Raw genomic sequence first — 6,269 nt, 5'->3', positions numbered from 1 at the left:
AAAAAAAAAAAAAAAAAGTTATTTCCAAAACAATTTGCTCTTCCTCCAGTTAAAACCCAGACTTCTTTACTCAGAAGTTCCACATTTCTGATACAGTGCGCTAGTATCAATTTACTGTAAAAAACAAAAGTGAAAACATTTTGAAAAGCCTGACACCTCTTCCTTACAGAAACCTTATGCACTGTAATGGCACCATTTCAGCTGTTGTATTATAGGCTTATTTCATATTTAAATGTAATTATGTTTGACCTTTGCTCTAATAAATCCTTGAACCAGAATTGGAAGATAAGAAATTCAAATACCTTAAGCTTGCTAAAGATAAAATGCTGAAAGAAAGGTGATGTTGCTTAAATAGCTTTGCTCAAAAATCAATACAGAATACATTCATAAATTAACAATCACTCTAGACTAAAACATTTATTGCTGGAGGAACACTGCATAATTAAACCATGGGAATGAATAACAAATTAAAATTTAATTTTAATTTTTCAGTTCTTTTTAAAGCCTTTGGTTAAAAAATTAACTTGGCTACACCTGACTATTTCTACTGGAGATTATGTGCCTTAATTGGTCATGACTCCAAAAACTGGAGTTCTTTAAAGGTCAGGCTCCAGCTAAATGATTTTAACTGGATTTATGCCAAAATCCAGAGATGCATAGGCTCGGGGTAACTGGCATAGGCCAAGAAAAAAAAAAAAAAGAAAAAAAAAAAAGAAAAGCAAATACTGCATTTGTAACCCCAAAAGGGAAAATTCTGATTAATCAAATCATTTAAATCATACTTATCCTTGACCTTGTGAATTGCCAAATTAAAAACAGTTGTGTGCTTCCAGCCTGCGCTGGATTTAAGCACTGCAACCTGTGCTGGTGTTACATCGTGGAGCAGGAGGAGCAGAGCCGGAAGATTAAGGATGCTGCTGCGGTCCTGACAGCCGCTCCTCTCTCAGTTCAGGGTTGGGATTTCTTTGTTTGATATGATTTTGGACTAGGTGGACTGAATGGCTATTTAGAACTGGCCCACAAGATTCAAGGCAGCCCTCCAGCTTGCCCCAAGCTGCATGGGGCTGCAGCCTGGGCACCTCACGCTGCAAACTGGAGCATTGACAGCAGAGAAAATCAGAATTGTTTCAAGAGTGCTTCCAAACTGAAATGCCACCGTAGGTGCCCCTGGAGTGATTTCCAGGCAGTGGTGCCTGCCACAATACGTACATCACTCCTCCCTTTCTCTGCCTACGTTGCTGTCTCAGGCATCCAGCATGACCTGAGCAGCACATGCACCGTGTATCACCAAATATCCCTTGTTTTCTTAAGACATCAAGAAAAATAGCTCAAAAACCTCAAGTTCCTTTTTTTCCCCCCACTTCAGTTTTCTAGGATGTTTTTTTCAGGTTATAACCATATGCTCACACAGAAAGCTGTTTCAGACTAGAGTAAGATGCAAAGGAAATGAAGCTGGGATGATTACTGTTTGCTCTTTGAAAATGGGCAAGCAATACAAACCTGCAGGAACAAGGCGTAAGATTTAATTCTTTTTTCTTTTGCCATTTCACGTTCCATTTTGCCTCCCTCTGTCAAAATCATCCCTGGCTGTTCAGCATGAGGTGTCACTGATTAATCCCAGGGAAGTAGGGGGTTAGGAAGGAGAATAATTACATCAGGCAAATGTGATGTGCTGCCTACAGCACTTAGGTTTTATAGGCACCTTTGACCTTTTAGCTGCATTCTGAACAGTGACAGTTGCTGCTTTTCCAGGTAAAACATGCTTTGTGTTAAATAAGGGAGGGGAAGGGGTAAGATGGGGTAGGAAGGACAATTAACTTCCATAAAATAATTAGATAATTTCTTCCAGATGTGTTGGCTTCTGCTGATTGCCTTGGATAAATTATAACCAAAGCACCTTCTCTGTACACACCAGTCTCTTTCAATATATCTATTATCAGTCACGCAGTGGTGAAGCAAACACTGAGTGGCCACAGAGAGATAAATTTGAAGAAATTCTTTCTGTTAGCAGACTTGCCAGGAAACTATAATACAGGAATTTAGTCTTTTAGGAAATATATGGTAGTTTTACACTATAACTATCATTTAGATATTTTGGATGGGATTGATCTGGGTGCATAAAAATGGAACTTGTACTCTTTTTTTCAGTTTTAGGAAGGTATCAGTAAAGGATGAAAATGTCTGTATCATGAAGGTCACATTAAAAAACATCATTAGTAGATCACTTGACCTTTGCTTCATAGGTCAATTCTGTGAATCGAATTTCCTTCAGCATTAAATATTTTTGTTCACAGTACTTAAAAATACCATTTCTTCAGAGAAATAAAAATCAGCAAAGCAAGCTGGCCCTTTTCTCACAGATGCGGCAGGGTGACGAAGATGCACAGCGTACTTTGGGGTTCCTCTCTTCACGTGAAATGTTGATGTCCAGTGAGGGAAGACCACTTAGAGATGTCTTACTCCAGACCAGCAGGTCTGGGGGAGTCTGACTGCACGGGCAAGGGCCAGTCCCGTCGGTACAGTCCTCTCTTACATTGCTAATGATGACAAACCTGAGAATGGTTTCAGTGCATCCCTAAATCACCCCAGCTGGTAGGGTCTCCCCTGCTATATGCTCTGCAAAACCAGAAGAAAAATAAGTAGAAATAGAAATATTTTGAGCACAAATCAAAAATAAGGTAACAAGTCTCCTCAAAGTAACTGCCTTCAACCAGTGCTGGAAACACGATTCCTTATGCTGGTCTGACCCAATGTATGTGTTTGGTTCTTACTTATACCCGTGTCAGCACTGAACCCAAGTGAAATCCTCATGGTACTTTTGCACATATTAAATTAGATGAGATTTTCAGAGTCGTAGATTTTGGAGCCAGAAGAGACTGTTATGATCTATTTGAACTCATGCATCACACAGGCTGTAAGTTTCACCAAGTGATTCCCATGTGAAGACCATAATTTATAACTGACTACGAATATACTTTAAAGCAAGAAATCAAAGTTCTCTATAAAAAGGTCAGTTATTTCATGTAGGATGAATGATAGATGAGACCTAACAAATTAAACACATACAGCACTTTTTTGATACCAAAATACTCCTCAGAATATGTTTTTTGTTACACATCAACTTTGCCCATTGTAAGATTAAAAGCATAGTGCAAATACAGCCCTGGAGAAGGAATCCTACCTGACCATACCCAGCTGCTTCCTTTCACCTAATACATGTGAGAAACGACATTATACGGAAAACCAGAACATAATCTTTATGGCACATTAGCAAAACAGCTAAACAGTGAATCTGCAAAACCAGAAAATAATCCTTTTCTTTTAATGTATGGTTTTCCTTGAGATTTTACCAGCACTTAGCCAAATAAGCAATATGCTCTCCTCATGCACACAAGAAGGAACGTATTTCATCTCTAAGCATTTACACCTTCTGAAACCAAAGAATACACCAGGCCCCATTAACCAGCATATGCTGAAATGGGGAGAATTTTATCGTAAATATAACTTGCAAAGACACAGGAGGTTCATTACTACAGTTGTCAAATATTAATGACAAATCCAAAGAAAAAAATGTCAATAAAACACAATATGAAAGAGCCTTGAGAAACAGAGGTGAAGGGCAGTTCCTGTCTGGGTGACATGCAGACACCAGGAATATCCAGCAATACCACTCCAGGTACTCCAGGTACAATTTCAGTGTTACTTGGAATAAAAGGAGTGGCAATTCTCTAAAAGCCTCTGGTGAAATAGGGAGATGGACTCAGAAATATCTAAATTAGACACTCCAAAAGAGACTGAGAACTTTTTCTTTCCTCTCAGACATGAAATGGCGCATTTTTAAGAAAGAAGACCTTCAGAAGGTCTCTATTACACAGTGGACCTCATCGCAAGATATTCGTTGTTACTTATTTAGATTGCAGAGGCTGAGCAGGCTTTTAGCACTTATCCCTGCAGAAGAAAAATACAGCAATTCTTGGGGAACATTTCTTGGAACAGAAGAAAAAGAGAATGAAAAAAAAAAAAAAGAAAAGAAAAAGAAAAGAAAAGAAAAACATGTTTTCCTCTCTATCCCCCTACCAGGGTCCAGAGGCAATTTTAGAATTTACAGATACGGGACAACTCTGCAAACCCAGTGGGAAGTTCTCCTTCCCACAAGGTCTATGGGAGGTTTGCAATGACACTAACAGCATCATTAAGGGCTCACAGCTAAATGCAGTAACGAAATCTCATTCATGTCTACAGCAGCCAGTAGAGCCAGCACCCCAAAGGCAACACACGCGGGGTGTGGTGGGGCTTTTATTAGAGGGGATGCTCTTTCCCAGCACTGCCAGTCACACCACAACGACCTGAAGTCCAACTGCATGGAACCTGTGACAGCTCAACATCATCTGCAAGTCTGATCACCATCAAAATTCCTGGCTCGACATAATGGGCACCTGCCTCAGAAGGCACCCACTACCTGAATTGCTTGAGAAAATGTTTGTATCTCAAACAGCTACCATGATCATTGTCCCATGAGTACAACCAGTCACACTTCAGATACCTTTCACATTTCTGCTTATTTGCATCACTTGCATGTTTCATACCAGGTGCATTTCTAAGGAAAATGAACAGTTGACATGGCACATTTGTCCCACCGTTCTACAGTATTTCCCTGACTTTTGGCACCTGACACGGATACTCATGAAGGAACATTTACCCAAGCAAGCTGTGATTTGCTACAGTGTAAGTGGACATTTTTCACCCCGACTGCAGACATTTGCCCTTCACATGGGGTTTCAAAGCCTGTAGCTGAGCATGATGATAACAGAGACTTCACTGTTCCCAATCTTGGATATGCACAAAGGGGCATTTTTTGCAGTTCAAGCCTTCCCTGCTTGGAAAAAGAACGCACAAGGAATTAAAATGTGTGTGTAACGGTTAGCACAACAGCTCATACTGTTAAATCATACACAGACAGAAAACACTATCAACTGTGGTACTGGGTCTATAAGTAGCCCTGAAGTTAAAGAGTCACAGAACTCTTGGCTGCTAGTATATTTTTTCTCTTAAGTATTATTTTAAATAATGCAAGAGTTTTAGTTTCTGACAAATCACAAGCCAGGTCACAAGCTGTTTAAAATAAAAAAATCAGTTAATTTGTTTCCCAACACAAAATATCTAGCAATTATTGCAGAGTTCTTTCCCTATTCTGAACAATTTCACAGTCTCCAAATATGTATGAGGTTAAGGTCTCTGTGACTAGCCTCACTTTTAACCCTGATCTGTTAGCCTACATTGATCTACTTTATTCCAAGCAGTATTTTGTGACCATATGATTTTTTTCTTAATAACCATACTTACACCTGAAGTGAAACAATCCTTTGAAGTCCAAATATTCTATCTGCTGCCTCTTCCCTCTGAAACAGATACACAGGTCAGCACACTAAAGGTTAAGTTTACTTCTGATGTCTTTTAGGTGATTTTCCTCCCCCAGAAGAAAAGAAATAGGGTAGAAGAGTATCTCAGACTCAGGAGATGCCTTGACTCCTGTGCTGTTAAAATTTAAGTGGCAAAAGTATCATAGCCCTGCCCGTCCTCAGACATAGTTAATCAGCTTTCTGGTGGACATACTGATACAGGGACACTCAGGTAGAAATCCTACATCTTCCTACTTCCAGGCACAGCCCACTTCTCTAACCCACCTTACATTATACCCATATTGGGTTTACTATGTCATGTGAAAACCAGTGTTAAAGCAATTACTATTTAAGTTTTCCTAAGATAATTACCCGAAGTGAAAATTAGTTGAAAAACATGAAAGAAAAGGCCACACAGCCAGCCAACAGTGCAACACGCCATAAGCAGGACAGGACTGGAACCCAGGAGACCTGGATGCTATTATCCTGCACTCAGCAACTTAGTTAAATAAATCACTGCACCTCTGTTCTCCCCATCAAGTTAGTGGAGACAATGATAATGACTGCGCCATAAAATCCTTTGAGATTTACTGTTTAAAAACAATCTGAAAGGTAGGTATGCTATTCTCTTGATTAGATTATTTTATATCACTGTTCTTCTCATCGGTTTACTCAAGCTGTGAATTAGAGTCAGTAAGAAAGAAAAAAAATAGGTGCAGCTTGGTGGTTACACTGGAACTAAGCAAACCTTTCCAAAAAATTAGCTATATTCTACATGTGCGTGAGGGACAGCAATTAAAATTAAAAAAAAAAAAAAAAAAGTCTTCCCAGATCAGTGTACTAGTGCAAAAGCTGCAAGGCATTAATCAC

The 6,269-nt window shown here is 39.3% G+C and overlaps 1 long non-coding RNA gene across 1 annotated transcript; it reads right to left on the bottom strand.

Moving 5' to 3' along the window:
• On the bottom strand, window positions 1-5,383 carry LOC114015873 (uncharacterized). Its single transcript, XR_008734021.1, has 2 exons — window positions 5,344-5,383; window positions 1-4,873 (listed from the first exon to the last, which is right to left on the bottom strand). It is a non-coding gene; the product is annotated as an uncharacterized LOC114015873 (long non-coding RNA).
• Window positions 5,384-6,269: the final 886 nt, after the last annotated feature.

The sequence above is a fragment of the Falco cherrug genome, chromosome 9, assembly GCF_023634085.1.
Source record: "Falco cherrug isolate bFalChe1 chromosome 9, bFalChe1.pri, whole genome shotgun sequence".
In the NCBI taxonomy this organism is placed as follows: domain Eukaryota; kingdom Metazoa; phylum Chordata; class Aves; order Falconiformes; family Falconidae; genus Falco; species Falco cherrug.
This window is presented reverse-complemented; position numbering and strand designations above follow the sequence as displayed.